The 17,092-nt window shown below is 42.0% G+C and overlaps 1 pseudogene; it reads right to left on the reverse strand.

The window, feature by feature from the left end:
• Nucleotides 1-87: 87 nt before the first annotated feature.
• LOC112885170 lies at nt 88-16,532 on the reverse strand (annotated as a pseudogene).
• Nucleotides 16,533-17,092: the final 560 nt, after the last annotated feature.

Genomic DNA, 17,092 nt, shown 5'->3' on the forward strand with positions numbered 1-17,092 from the left:
AACGTTTTAATGGTAAGTCCAAATGACAAGTCGTTTATTGAAAATGAAAGTAGACTTCAATAGCTTTCCGTTCATATGCAGCACGCATCACGAAACTTGTTCAAGTGGCGCGTGAGGCTTGTGGAAGTTGACTCTGTTTCCAGCTGCTGGGGTTGATGCTTCAACTTCTGTATACTTCATCTTTGTTGGTGGAATCTTTGGTCCAGCAGCTTCTTCCACTTGTGTAAACCTTAATAAAACATATTTCAACATTTAGGATAGAATCCTCATTTATATTGTAAACAAATTAAGTAAGAAGAGAATTCACCTTTTGTTGTAATTTCTTTGCACGACTTCGTGTAATTGATCCTTATATTGGTGTAATAGCTGGGATGTCCTCATCATTCTCCCCCCTTGAAAAGGAGTCGTCCTCGACTCTTCAGTCCCATAGTACGGGGAGAGATCAGAAACGTTAAAAGTTGTGCTCACACCGTATTCGCTTGGAAGATCAATCTTGCATGCATTATCATTGATTCGTTCGAGCACTTTGAAAGGGCCATCGGCTCGTGACTGTAACTTGGATTTACATTGTGCTAGAAAACGATCTTTGCGCAAGTGCCCCCAAACCAAGTCTCCTTCTTCAAACATCATCTTCTTACGTCCTTTATTGGCACGCTTCTCATATAACTTGGTCATCTTCTCAATGTTAGCTGAAGCTTCATCATGTAGTTTCTTGACAAATTCAGCACGTTTGCTTGCATCAAAGTTCACATGCTCCTGCAAAGGCAAAGGCAAGAGATCGATGGGAGCAGTAGGTTTAAAGCCATATACAAAATTTTGTGGTTGAGTGTACTGCCCTATTATATGCAAATTTGACATGAGGTAAATTTTCTTTCCAAAGCTTCAAATTCTTCTTCAAAACAACCCGCAACATTGTTGATAAGGTACGGTTCACAACTTCAGTTTGTCCGTCAGTTTGTGGGTGACATGTTGTGGAGACAGTAATCTTGTCCCAAGTTTTTCCCACAACGTCTTCCAAAAATAGCTCAAAAACTTGGCGTCACGGTCCGATACAATGGTTCATGGTACACCATGTAAGCGCACAATTTCCCTGAAAAATAGTTCAGCAATATGTGAAGCATCATCGCTCTTGTGACAAGGAACAAAATGAGCCATTTTATTGAAATGATCAACTACAACAAAAATTAAATCCCTTCCCTTCTTGATTCGAGGTAAACCAAGAACAAAGTTCATAGAAATATCTTCCCATGGGACTTTAGGAATAGGTAAAGAAGTGTATAAATCATGCGGGTTCAGGCGGGACTTAGCTTTGTGGCAGGTTATGCAGCGTAGTACGTATCTCTCCACATCTCTTCTCATCTTAGCAAAAGAAGTGGTCAGCCAGCACTTGCTCTGTTTTCTTGGCACCAAAGTGACCCATCAATTCACCTGCATGAGCTTCCTGCAAAAGTAATAGACAAACAGAGTAATCTGGAATGCAAAGTTTGTTAGCACGAAACAAAAACCCATCATGCACATAAATTTTTTTCCAACCTTTGTCATCTCCACATTTGTTAAAAGGTTCAGCAAAGTATGAATCAGTAGCATATAAATCTTTAATACTTTCCAATCCAAGAATTTTGGCATCAAGTTGGGACTCTGCAACCTCATTGTCGACTCTGAAATTATCTCTCGGGAGACGGCCCTCTTGCCGCCTCCCACCTTCGACGATCCATCGTCGTTGCATTTCCAGTCGTACGTCAAGTGTGGGATGACACTGGGAAGATCCGCAACATTGGCATCCGAGAATTGATCATCCGTGAAGAAGGAAGCATTGACCTTCAGGTGATATCCTTATGGGAGAATGGTGATAACAATTTGGAGCTGCAGTACATCCTAAATGAAGTTTATCATGACTCGGAAATATGCAGAAGGTTCGACCGTCGTGCCAGGGTGAAGATCGCTCGGCCTTTCCATTAGGACGATTTCATCAACACCATGCTCACTCAACTCCTGTGCCAAGGATAAGTTCACTCGGCCTTTCGAGCCACTGAATTTTTGTAGCAGGTGTCAAGGGTGCAAAGGTATCTGCTTATCCTAGAAGGAGTGTCCAACGATGTAGAATGGAACATGGTCAAGAAGTACCTGCCAGAAAATCACAGCGGTAGTCTGATCATTTTGACCACACCACACATTGGGATTGCGATCTGTGCACGGGAAAGTGGTACCTCTTCTCGGAGCTGTCTCCATCACTTTATGCCTTCTTCAAAGGGTAAGCAAAGTCTTGAATGTATTCACATTTAAGTTATATATATTTGGTGCTAATTTGTCTTGAGTATATTAATCTATTGTTAGTATTTCAAGCACACAACATATATTGTAGCTTAATGTAAACAAGAACACCTTTTATTTCCTTTATCCTTCATATCAGAGAAACTCCAAAACAAATTCTTGGATTTGGGGAAGGATAACCCCATGATATTATAAAAAAGAAGAAGCTCAAACAGAGAGCTCGACCGAGAAAGATCACGAAAGCTGGCCTCCCTTGCAACACAAGGGTCTACCCTCTATGGCTCAAATTTTATACCCATGCTTTGAGCTCACAAACCTCTACACGAGGATCCGCCTCCCATAGGTCAGTCCGTCTCATATGCACATGACCATGGGAACTAGCTAGTCGCCTTTTTTAACCAAGACTGAAATTCACTTCCAGTAGGAATTGAACCCAGAATCTTGGAGGTGCTATTAAGAGTCTTGACCACAAGACTAGGATCCCTTTCGCTCATCTAGAAAGCCTCATCAAGGCACCCAATGGTGGTGCTATCGCTGGTCGGAAGATCAACTTGAGAGAAGACCTTGGTCTGAGTATCCACTATCATGGTGCTGGGCTTGTAGTCAAGCATGCCAGCAGGTCATGTACGTGTATACTTAGTTATTAACATCAGGCCATTATGATGGGCTATTGAAAATTAAGCAATACTACCTCCATTTATTTTTATTTGCCGCCCGCTAGTTCAAAATTGAGCTAGCGGGCGACAAATAAAAATAAACGGAGGAAGTAACATTCAAGGGTTCAAGTAGTATCGGAAATTAACCCAGATGCAATAACTCTGATTGGTTTTTTAATAATCCCAACGAAAATATTTTTTTTTGTTTTGTATTGTTGTTGTGTAGCGGAGATGCGTATGTTGTGTCGATGTTGCGGGCACACAAGAAGGGATAGAGTCCGGAACGAAGATACTCGTGATAGGGTCGAGATGGCTCCAATTGAGGAAAAATTGATTCAATATCGGTTGAGATGATTTGAGCATGTCCAAAGGAGACCTCCTGAGGTACCGATGCATAGAGGGGTTTTGGAGTGGGTTGATAATGTAAAAAGAGGTAGGAGTAGACCTACAATGACTTTGGACGAGGCAGTTAATAGGGATCTTAGGGAATGGAATATCCCTAAGAATTTAGCTACGGATAGGTGCGCTTGGAGATTAGCGATCAACGTGCTAGAACCGTGATGTTTAGGTATTTTTCTTTTTAGCTTTTACTTTACTTTTGTATTTTCTCTTCTAGTGGTTTTTCATGTTCTATCATTTGTTTATGGGTTTCATCTCTAGCCTACCCCCAACTAGTTTGGGATTAAAGGCAGTGTTGTTGTTGTTGTTTTGTTTTGTTTTGTTTTGTTGTGGTGCAAATGAATACTCGCAAAGATTGATATAGATAATAATTAAGTCCATCATTTGGGGGTCCAATAGCTTTAATTCATTCCTTCATCATACTAAATCTAAGTAGTCGGTTGTATGATGCTTGGTAGGAGATTATTGGAGTATAGTTTTTTTAATGTCGACACACTACACCGAAACTTGAAAGCTGCACTTTTACATCCAGTGATCTATTTGCAATAATTTTTCCCTTGCATGTATTGAGACCTATGTTTTTTGGATATAGCCAAAAAAGAAATGACAAAGCAGTTAGTTTTGGATACCATAGAAGCTACGACCAAATATTTTTAATTTAACAACAAGAGTATATTTGTTTCAGGTTCCAGAGAATCGCTCTGACATGGGTGAACTTTTATGGAAAATAAAGCGTGGTGGTTTGATCGCCACGAATTGTATTGACGAGAAAATGAAAGTTGTCCTCAAAAGGCAGTACTGCAGCATCAGGGTTGGGTGCGAAGAATTCGACGGTGTGAGAATTAAGACATACAGATGGGTCCCTATGGTCCATCCGTTCAACGAAATCGATTTATCATGGCGATTACTTGTGGATCTTGGTGATGAGTTCTACGATGGTGATTTCAAAGAATTGGCAGACAATCGTAGTATAGGACGTTCTATGGAGGTTAACAGGGTGATAAGGAGGATCAGGATCCTCGGCAGTCGACTGTCGCGACTGCCGGGTCGCTGCCACGTGGGCCCAGACGTGGGCTCCGTGTCGAGGCCGCGTGAGGGCAGTCGACTGCCGAGGATCTCAATCCGATAAGGATGGTAGAGGCAGATGTAATCGATAGTTGTCGTAGGCTTCTATGTGAGGATTACTCCTACTTCCTCGTCATCGATGGCATAATGACCAAAGATGCTTGGGATTCAATTAAAGAAACATTCTTCTCTGAACATATAAAAGGTCGTGTTCTTGCCATCTCCTATGATATATTTGTGGTGTTGCATTGTGTAAACAAGAACCACGAAGTGGTCAATGTCATGAGATATAATGGAAATGTGGAGAGAGAACATCCTATAAAGCTACTAAAATTTCTCTATCTTTTTTATGTCTTTTATGTATATCCAATATGATCCCTGTTAGAGGTACAAAGAGAAATCCTCGTTCGCACAGGCCTTATAAGACAGTATAAAAATTAAAATACATGTCAACATTCTATGTAACATTTGTCCTTCCTTTGTAGCAGCACAGTCCCATCTTCTCTTGTAGACACGAAGAGGCACACGCCTGGATCAGCAAGAGTTTCGATCCAAATATTGGTGGATCATGGCAAACCCTCAAGTTACTCATGAACAACTATCATCGTGTGGTGTCCGTGTGGGGTATTGCTGGAGTTGGCAAATCAGCTGACACCAGATACGCTACTATAATTACATGCTTGGTTTGCATATCCATCAGTATAAAACATACTGTTGGGTGGATGTGCCACATCCATTTTGCCTGACGGAGCTGTCTCGACACCTCCTTCTTGACTTTCACAAGTTGAATGCTTGATAGTTCTTGATTGCTTGCAGTCCATGGATGATTGGGACTCCTTGAAAGCGGAATTTGGATGGTCTGCCTTTTCTCGTCATAAGACCAAGATAATTGTTGTTACCAATGAATTATATGTGGCAAGGCATTGCGTGAACAACAACAACAATAATGTAGTCAACATCAAAGGCATGGATGTTGTTGCTTTTTTTCGCCTCTTCTGTCGAAAGGTACACACTGCATATATATGTCCTAAATAACTTACACTCACTATGATGCAAAAAGATTGTAGTTTTAGTTTTGAATTAAGTCAAATAAAATTATCATTGACTAGAAATTCATATGGATTAACAACATAGTTATGACATGTTTTTAGGTTTGTCATGGCATTATCTTTGAGTAAACTCATATGGATTAACAACATAATTATTCATGGCATTTTTCACTTGTTAATAAACTACGAATTTATGGAAATTATTTGTCAAAAGATAAAAAATTTTGATTTAAGATAATCTGGAACAAAAATATTTTTCGCAGACAATGGTAGTCATTATTCAACATACGAAAATGGTAAATATCTTTCTTGTAACAAGTGTTTTACACAAATAGCAACCCTATTGTATGACATATCCACATTGGCGTAAGGCTGACACAAGATAGCAGAAGGATTTGATAATCCTTCCTGTTAGGTTAGGAAGGTCCAGTAAATAATTTAAACTTTGTGGGCTGTATTGGCCCACGTAGATTTGCTTATCTCTATAAATTTACATGTATCCTATATACTTCATCACACTTTCCACAATTTTTTTAGAAATATAATTATGTTAACTCAATCCACTCACATATGACACCTTTAGTAAACAACATGCCAAAGAATTTAAAAAACTCAACGTTGATCCATAACAACTAATTAAACAAAAGAACACCAGCAATTAATGGCTAAAATCTCCACCATTAAAATGTCCATCATAATTTCAAGCATTCTGCAGGCCAATTTATGATATGACCGTCTTCCTCCTTTAATATTAGTGATTCAATCTCGCCAAAAAAAATTCCCCTGAATCACTTGTAAAAGGGATGGGTTGTTGCGTTATAAAACTCGACATTATTTCTACTTAGTTCTTCCCATACAGGGACAAGAACCTCTCCAAATGGACCAACAAATTGGAGTTTTTTCAGACTCATCTGAGATCCTCCCAAGAAATTGGAGAAGCTAGAGGTCTCTAAAATATATAACTAGACGAGGAACTGAACACCATAACAAACCTCATACATTATTGATCAAACTTCAAACGATTTAACTGAGAATACACTTATAAAGGCACTTACCATGGAACAAAGCGAATACTCATAACAATGTGAAGAGTATATTTGTATGTGCCAATCAACTGCTTTGTTGTCCATTTTGCCTCCTTTTTTATTACTCTCACGACAAACTGTTATCTCTTAACAAACATTGATTTGATCTTAGATAGTCAATATGAGATATTTGGCAAAATATATATGACGATAGAAAGGTAAACATGAGCTTGTTTTTAGTCACTTGTGGCCATTTTATTCAATTACTCATATCTAATAATGACTGAATGTTGAATAACATTTAACACTATCAAATAGTGCTACCTTATATATACACATAACTAAAGGAAATGATCGTGAAAAACTAAAACTAGTGTATTATCACTAAATTATATTAGTCATTAGTTGCAATATAGCATTTCTAAAACTGAACTTGGTAGTATTCTTTTCAACTTGATTTTATTACTATTGAAAAATTCAGTTTATTTTTGAATTGCAGATACATCGTCCTTCAACCGGTGCAGGATTCACTGAAGAGGAGCTAGAATTTTCAAAACGCAGTGTGGCCAAGTGCGGAGGGCTTCCTAATTTAATTGTTGCTGTAGCAGAATACTTCAACAAGATATCGATATCAAAGTCAAGATTGGAGCAGATGAAGCATTTTAAAGATCACTTTATGTACATTTTGGAGAACGATGTCAAAGGATTCCAGAGTTTAAGGGGTTTGATTTCTTGGATGAAGTCATGCTTAACTTGCAATGATTCACTCAAGCCATGCATCTTCTATCTACCAGTTTTCACTGAAGATAATTACATTAGGCGGAGGCGTTTGTAGCGACGTTGGATTGCAGAAGTTTACTCTAGGGACACATCTAGTGGTACTGTAGAGGAGAATGGAGAAAGATGACTTTCTGAGCTCGTCGAGTTGACCATCCTGCAACAAGAATCAAACAAGTCTTGGTTTCGGTTCAATGTTTTTTTTCATTAATACACCACTGCATATCCAATGGAAGATAACCTTGTTCTGGCTCTGGAGGAGAATTGCAAAGTGAACATGCAACAAGTGGGATGACACCTTAGCATGCGGAGATGTTGGGATAGGGACATGAACGTGTTTGCGAGCACTGATTTCACACGGTTACGGTCTTTTACAATTTTTGGTGAGTGGAATCCATTATTTTTCTCTAATCCAACCCATAACAAGATGAGTTTTCTTTGTGTGCTAGATCTGGAAGACACAGAAGGTTTTACAGTTGATGACCTAGAGCACATTGGGGAGCTGATGCCACTCCTCAAGTTTCCCTCCGAGGGTGCCAGCCCAATTCACTAGGTGCCTTAAGGCAGCTTCAAACTCTGGATGTCAGGCACATGTAATAGCTCGGATTTTCAACACATGGTTAGAAATCCGTTTCGATGTACATCTCCGCTATTCCTGAGAAATAGCGGGTACTTCCCAACAGTTAGTACAAGAAAGCGCAAAGTACAGAGTTGAAGAATAAGATTACATTGCAATATTCTCAACACAAGGTTTAATTACAACAAGGTGATTTACAACAAAGAGATTTACATCAGAGTCTAGCGAAAGACTTCATAGGACCATCTTTCAACCGTCCTCAGTTCGAGTGTAGAAGCTGAAACCCGATCCTCATCTTCATCCCCGTCGAAGTCTTGGCGGCACACTTACTTCACATGTCCATCGGAACCAGGAGTGTGGGGGTAAAGCTGTGAGTACATATCGTACTCAGTAAGCCATCGCCTAACATATCAACTTATGAGTGCATATGATGGATAGTTAAGGATAGACCCAGGTTTATTGCAGAAAAGCTAAGTTCACAACAGTTAAGTTTAAAACCTTTTTAAATCACTTTTCAAATCCTTTTCCAAAACATTTCCATATTTTAGTTTCAACCCTTCAGGATCTCCACACACACAATCTTCAGGGGGTTCATTTTAATCCCAGCTAATCTGCAACTGAGCCACAGCTCTAAGCCGGATACAAATCAGTTCACAAAATAGAGAGAAAAGAGATAGAACTAAAATCTAATCTATGTAACAGCTACTGGCTCGCCTATGATCGCGGGCACGGCTATACGCATAGATCATAACTCTGCAGAGTTTGCACACCTTCACCCATGCAAGATGTTATCATAACAATGGGCTAGTAGCTATCTAGCCTAAGTATAATAAACACACACATCAATCCATACAGTGGCTCTGACTGGAGTCCCCCGAACCCCCAGGTCTGGATCCCATATGCCCTACCGGACCACAGGCAATGGGGCATGGAGTTGTGACGGGCCTACCGTTGATCGAACGGGGTATCCCTCTCGTGAGTCCCGGGATCTCCTCCCTTGCCAACTCCCTAACACTATACTCCTCCACCTTCAGCTGAACTCCAGTCTTCGACACACCTTCTGAATTGAACCTCGCCCATACAAAGATACGTGGTATGCGCGGAATACACCTGTAAGACATGGTTACCGAACCGGTCTTTATGTTGCCAAAGTAGACTCTCTAGCTCCTCCTCAAACCACACTCATAGAGTCCTCAACGACTCCCCAAAGTCCTCAACGACTCAACTCAGTATGGCCACCACAGGCATCTCCCATTAGGGATTCCCAGAAATCCCTTCGGCCACACTCACATTACCTGCCCCCACAAAATAGTTTTGTTGCAGTTATTTACAATCACACACACAGCTGAACACAGTTCACAAATCATTTACACCAAAATCATTTTAATATATGTGATAGTGTGATTGACAGTAAAATAGTTAATATGCATAGCATGGCAGTATATCATATAAAAGCATTCCTAGGGTTAAGTAGGCAGGATAGCATATATAGCAATAGGTATGATTCTAAGCATAAAATAGTTTAAACCATTGGCATGCAAAGTGACTTCGAAAACAAAATATGCAAGTTTTAATTAGGATCAAGAGTGGTCAAGGAATGCAACGGCTTGCCTATAGGATCGAGACCGAATCCATGTTCTTAGTCCTCGTGTAGCGCAGAGTCCTTCAAATCAACCACATCCAACAACAGCTTCTCTGATTATAATGATTACGATAGCGAATAAGGACAAACAGAAACTTAAACGGAATTTAACGGAAACTACTAGGATTTCGGTACTAATCGGAAATTACCGAACGACTTTCTAAGGTAAAACTACCGTGAACATGATACTAACATGTAGAGAATGTCGATACAAGCCCAACGATACCTCACTCGTATTATTCGGAGTTATTGAGAATATTCCATGAATTTCCTAAGGTAGAAGATCGATTTAGGTATTTTTAATAATAATAAAATTATTATCATTTTAATTAATGGGAAATTATTCTGAAAAACTACTGCGAAACCTCAACCATTGCGTAAAGGATTTTATTACGAAATTAACGGTACCCTATTTGTATTTTTCTGATTTATGAAAATTATATTATTAATTTTCTAAACTAGACTTATATTCTTATGTTATTTTTCCTATGCGAAAAACCTAGAGAAAAGCCAGCTGGGCCATCAACCACTTGACTGCCAGCACAACACCCACGTGGCTGCCATATGGTACCATAGGGGTGGACCAGGTCCACCTGCCCCCAAAGCCGTCGGGCCACCCATGAGCTGAGGCCCATGGAGTGCAGCCCGCTATCCCCGCTTCCCATTGCTTGACCCTAGAGTAGTCCAGCCAAGAAGCTGAAGCCCACAAGACCTTCGGCCTCAGCCCAAAAGAAAACATGTCGATCGCTCCAGCCCGATCCGCTCCCCACGTGCAACGAGCCCACCAGCAAGTGAGCCTTGGCCCACTGCGCACGGGACCCGCCCGTCGGCGACCCAGATTCGTTCCCCACCTCACCAGATCGCCGGAACTCCCGATTCAGGCCACCTACCGTCACGCTCCGGCCAGCCCCGAGTAGCCCACGACGACACGCTCCCTACGCCCCCATCTATTTGGCACCTCGATCACCGGAAATAAGTCGAAGGCGAGGTCCCGCGGCGGCAACCCAAAAACTCCGGTAGACTCTTAACTTTCCGCTGCCGATTACTAAAATTGGGAGAGGGGAAACACACTATTGATCCACGCGAACCTATCTACGATGAGAGACAGTCGATTCGAGGTTCCCCGGAGCTTTTTACACGGCGATACCCATAGCTGCTCGCCTACAACTACGAAGGTCGAACGCTAGATGAAAGTGATTCGGGTTTCCGCACAAGGAATGGCTTTATGACGATCTAACTGTGTTTTAATCTCAGCCTCAAATTGCTACTCCACGACACTTGGAATTCAGAAACCAGAGTCAGCATGCTGTGAGACCCCATCCAGCAAATCGTGACCCCCCATAACTCCTGAAACCCCGATCTCACAGCATATTTTCATACCATCCTTCCATCTTTCGCGGTTTGCATATTGTGTGAGTAATAGACTTAGTTATGTGAGTAATATATATAGTTATTGGGCTGAATTAGCAGACTGGGCCAGCGTGCACCAGGTTGGAGTGTGGTTGTTGCATTATATAAACTAAGAGTGTGTAAGAGAGAAGGCATCGAATATTTGTCATATGAATTATCATCTTCTGAATACAATTACTGTTCTTCTAGTTCCTCTGTTCTTCCTTTCTTCTAGATCCAATCTCCTATGATCCTCTTCTTCTACTGTCCTCTGTTACTGATCTTAGTGAGGTTGCTAACATATTGTCATACAAAAACTGCATTAGTGTAGGACTATGTTGACCATCTTTTACAATGCACACAAAACAATATGAGCCATCCATTCTCTAGTCAATCCAAGGGTTAAGATAATACTTTAATTCTGAAAGTAGTATCAAGTAGTATAGAGTATTATGGTTAAAATTGGAAAACATTATAATGACACAATATTATTTTTTATTGATCTAAGACAAATGTAATCATGTTCTTCCGTTCCTTCCATGGCACCGCCGCCTCCCGTTGCAACGACAATTCCTCGTGACGGGGTTCTGCGAATGAGCGCATGATCCGAACTTGCCGCATGCATGAGAATAGCCATGGTGTTCCGCATCCAACGCCATCACCAATTAATGTGACCAATCCTGCATGCGCATGTGATCTTCTCGCAACTCGCTCCTTCGTTGTGAGCCTTTTCCTGGCTGATGATTCGGGCACACGATGCAAACGCATACATAGACGCCAACAAAAATCGTGAGGTGCGCCTGCCGTGACGCGCACACACGACGGACTCGACGCTTGATAAAGCCAGATACAGGAAGTGCCTGGATCAAAATGAAACGACTGGCCACTAGACACAGGGCCTCCTAACACAATAAAGCCAGCTGCATGCCACATCTTCAACTAATCCCAAATATCTTCCATATATAAGCTTCGTTGGAGGAAGTGCCTTTGTGTCCAAAGTTCGCCTGTTTCGCTCCTTCCAAAGTGACCGGAAGACAAGAGCAACCAGAGAATCAAATGGTAGATTCAGAGATCATTGCAGTTCTATTATGTAGTAAAGAATAAAAAGGGAACACATTTCAACATTCAAACTAACCAGATTCATTAAGTAAAAGATTAAACATACATACTTATATTACATCAAATCTAGCATAATAGTTCAGTCGCATAGTGATTACACATATATTTAGACCGATGAGGATGCACGTGGCTGCAACAGCTTCAAAACAGGTTGGCACTGATGCTGCGCAAGTTGCTGCTGCAAATTTTGCTTGACTTCATCAGTGTAGGAACCTTTAAGCCACACCTCCTTGAGGAAACGTAGATTGTGCAGATCAGAAAATTGTGTATAGGCGATTCACTGGAGCAGCAAACCTTAAGCACTTTTATGCCATACGCTATTGTTTGTTCTTCAAAAACAACCTTCAACTCAGAGGTGCAATCGATTTCAAGGGCCTCTAGGTGAATGAAATGTGACCGTCTTCTTGCGCTAACATAGAGCTCAGTGATATGAATTGGTCTCACACAAAGACGAAGTAACACCTTTTGATTTGGCAATGCTCCAAGAGTGTTAATTTCCTTTTGATCAAGTACAATCATCTCAAGATCTAGCTTTTCTAGATTGCCAAGTTGCTTCATCCAGTTGGCCGACAATATGCGTACACGACCATGCAACTTGAGGATCTTGAGAGCCTTGGGTGGTGGGGAGGTATTGTCATCCAAACAAGCAAAGAAATGGTCCTGCTTATTCTTGTTTTGCCCCTTGTTCTTGACAGGTTGCACTCTCACTGTTAAGGACTCAAGGTGGCTGAGAGCAGTGATGGCATAAAAGAACATGTGGATGTTATCCACGTTGATGCAACACACCCCAAGCCTTTTCAACTGGGTAAGTCTATTCAACTCCTTGAGGATCTTCTTTCCAGGTCCAACATTGATGACACCAAAGGTATGTATGGCTGTCAAGCTCCCAATCACAAAAGGAACCTTAACACAGCCTTTAATGTGATCATCACCAACATTGTTCATGCAACACATCTTGGATAACCATGTTGGTAGAGATGCATCTGGCATATTTCTTGGTGCTCCTGTAGAAGTTCTAGTAGCATCTTGTGCTTGTACCATCGAAGCCTTTGCAGCATCTTGTGTTGCTGCTACGGGTGCTGCAGCAGCCTCTATAACCTCTTCTACCAGTTCGGTTGTTTGTGGCTGGCATGTTACCATGATGCCACCTTCATCCCATGTTGGATTCTTGGTGCCAGCACGAACATATTGGAGCTTTCGTAGCATCACAATGACAGGTTGTGGGAGTATAACTATGGAGGAGTCCCTGACATCCAATGTTTGAAGTTGTCTCAAGGCACCTAGCGAATTTGGCAGATGGGTAATCTCCTGGCACCCACGAAGGGAGAGGAATTTGAGGAGTGGTAGTAGCTTCCCAATGTGCTCCAGGTCATCATCTTTAATACCTTTTGTGTCTTCGAGATCCAGCACACGAACAAATTTCATCTTCTTGTTGGTTGGGTTAGAGAAAAAGAATGGACTCCACTGATCAAAAACTGTAAAAGACCGTAGCCGTGAGAAATCTGTGCTCTCAAACACATTCATGTCCCTTTCCCAATTTCTTCGCACGCTAAGGTGTCGCCCCACTCGACGTGAGTTTAGTTTGCAATGCCCCTCCAGAGCAATGACAAGGTTATCTTCCATTGGACGTGAGGTGATGTACTCATGAAAAAAACCATTGACTCGGCACAAGGACTTGCCTGCTGGCTGTTGGATGATGCTCAAGTTGACAAGCTCAGAGAGCAACCTTTCTCCATTCTCCTCTGCAGTACCACTTTTTGTGTCCCTAGAGTAACCCTCTGCAATCCATCGTTGCAATAAACGTCTCCGTCTGATGTTGTGATCTGCCGGGAAAACAGGTAGATAGAAGATACATGGCTTCAACGAATCCTTGCAAGTTTCCAAGTATGATTGCATCCAGGAATACAAGCCTCTCAAACTTTGGAAACTTTCAACATTGTTTTCCAAAGTGTGTATAAAATGATTATTTAAATATATCAACAACCACATTTCAAATGTCAGTTTCGTCTTGAGGTATTCTGCTACAGCAACTATGTCTAGGAAATCCACCGCACTTGGTCAATATGAGTTTTGAACCAAACAGCTGCTCTTCAATCAATGGAACACCAACCTATAGTTAATAAATAAGCACAATTTTGAATAGAAATATATTCAAGTTGAAAATCAATACTAGTTACATAAGGAGCAGAAGCTCGTTACAAAAGAAGATAACTTTTTTGTTGTTAAATAAATGTACTACCTTTGTGAAAAAGGTTGTGGTTTCAGGTACATCCTAAATAAACCTTTTATATCTTTTGAGAAATAATTGATTTCTGTAAAGTCATAGTTTAGTAACAGTTGAAAATATATTATAAAAATAGTTCAATATCAAACCGAAAAAATTAATATGTTGCCAATACATATGAATTTTTTGTCAAAGATTTTTTTTTACTTAGTACTACCTCCGTTTCGAAAAGATTTTTTTTTACTTAGTACTACCTCCATTTTTGGACTAACCGGTGACATTCTTTGCGAAACAAAGGTAGTACAACATTAAAACTACAATCTTTTTGCATCACAGGGGCTATAAATTTATTAGGACATGTTTGCACAGTGTGTACCTTTTGACTGAAGAGATTAAAAGCATCAGCATCTAGGCCTTTCACATTAATCACATATGGGTTAATGTTGTTTGCGCAATGTCTGGCCACACTTTGTTCGTAGGTAACCACAATGATCTTGTATTCACAACAAAAGTTGGACAAGTCAAACGCTACTTTCAGTGAGTCCCAATCATCCGTGGACTGCAGGCCATCAAGCACTGTCACATCCCGAATTTTTGAGTTTCGGAAATTTGGCTAAGTAAATAAATTTATTTGACTACCATGCCAATGGAAGAAAATTTCTTAGGATTAAGTGAAATAGCACTCTGTTCTTTTAAATATATATATATATTACTATTGAGTTTAAAATAAAACCATATGATCAAAATTAGAAAATGGCCCTAATTTATTTTGAGAAATTAGAATTGCAAATGAATGGGATTTTTGATAAATTTCTTGATGTGTGAATTTATTGTGCAAATGTTTATTTGATTTCTGGGCCTATTTGCAATCTTATGAATTTTGATCTATTTGGATAAATGGAGTTTTATTCGAATTTCATTCAAATTCAGCCAAAATTGAATTTCCAGAAAAGTTTAAATATTTCTTTTCCCTCTCCTCCCTTCTGGGCCGATAGCCCAGCCTTCCCCTTCCCCCTCCCATTTTCCTTGGCCCAGTCCAGCTTTTCCCTGGCCCTCTCTCTCTCCCCGCGCTGGGCCTCGCCCCTCACCCTCCTCGGCCCAGCTAGGCCCAGCCGAACTGCCCTCCCCTTCTTCAACCTCGGGCCAATGGTCAGAGAGGGAGCGAGCCTCTCGCGCTCGCACGCGGCTGAGCTCGCGCCAGCTCACCGCCGAGGTCACCTAGACCTCTCTCCTCGACGTCAGCACCCTACGGACCTCCCCGTGTCGTCCGGACATGCGCCCCCGACCTTAGGTTCGGTTTGCCACTCCTCCGAAGCTCCGCACCCGCACACCCCTGCCGACGTCGCCATGCCGCAGCTCCGGACAGCTCCGAAGCTCGCCGCACCGCACACGTACGCCGTCCAACCCTTTGCCGACATCCGACCCTGCCGCCACGGCCTTAACTGCCGGCCGACATTTCGGCAGAGACCGAAAAATATCGCCGCCGGCGATATTCCGACCAAACCGACCTACACTCCCTATAAATAGGCCCGCACCCCTCCTTGCTAGCCTCACACCACGAGCCGAGCTCCATTTCGGAATATCGAGCTCCAATTTTGGGATTTTGCCCCTTCTTCCCGAGCTCCGGCCGCCGCGGAATTCGCCGCAATTCGACATCTCCGGTGAGCTTCGCCCCTTCCCCTCCCTCTGCTCAACCTCACTGTGACCCCCTCGACCCTTTGCAAGCCCCAATTTGGGCTATCCCACGCCGCAGCTCCGCGCGCATCGGGCACCACCCTCCCGCCGCCGCATGCCACTCTGCAGCCTCTCCACCCAAGCCAAGGGCCTAAACGTACTCGCCACACTCCAGTGTGCCTTCCCAAGCCAACAAATCGAGCCCCTACCTCGTTCCCGAGTGGTCTCGCAGCGCGTCGCCGCCTCTCCCATCTCCGGCAAGCCGCGCCATCACCTCCGACCAAAATCCGACGCCGAGAACCACACAGAGAGGTGCGCCATGCCCTGTAGATGCCCGGAGACCCAATCCCGACCAGCCCTGGCCCTTCCTCTCGCCGCCGGCGAGGTCTCTGGTAAACCTAGGCCGCGGGTGCCTCTGTTCAGGCCACCCCGACGTGGCGCCCCGTCATCGACCATGTGGCGCCATGTGTCACAGCTTTTGCCTAAATGGCTACCACGCAAGCACTGGGTCCCGCCACATAATCCTAGTCAGCACCCAACTAGGCCTCAACCCCCTTGTGCACTCGGTCCACCATACGCCATCCCAATGACACCCTGGACCCACACCACAGCAACCCGAGCCACAGCCGCTGAACCCAGCCCTCACCCTGGAACCCGAACCCCATGCGTCAGCCTCTCGGGTACACCAATGAAAATTGCTATGGCCACCCAGTCCAGTGTACCCAAATGTATATTTCTAGCCCTTTCCTTTTATATAAAAATCCAGGAAAATTCTAAAAAATAGTGTTGCATTTATAGAATATATTAGAGTAATTAGTTTTCTAAAATAAGCTATGCCTTTGCATAAATTAAATGTTTAGTTTATAAAACTTGGGAAAATTCTAATTATTCAATTTAATTGTTTGTAATTAGTTTCCTTTTCATATAAAAACCTAGGAAATATTCCTTCATGTATTATAATGTTTAAAAGTATTGCATGTTGCAGTTAAGTAATGTTTTGGCAATCGGATGGACATATAGTATAAAATCTAGAAAATCCTATTTATTCAAGTTAATTACTTATAACTAGTTTTGTTTTCATAAGTAAATTCCAGAAAATATTTCTCACACTTTAGAATATTACTTGAGCATGCTAAAATATTGCGTAGACCAAATAAATAATGTTTTATTGGCAATATTATGAGTATGTTAAATATATTAGTTTAAATACTAGAAGTATTTGTTC

Source organism: Panicum hallii, chromosome 3 (assembly GCF_002211085.1).
Source record: "Panicum hallii strain FIL2 chromosome 3, PHallii_v3.1, whole genome shotgun sequence".
NCBI lineage: Eukaryota > Viridiplantae > Streptophyta > Magnoliopsida > Poales > Poaceae > Panicum > Panicum hallii.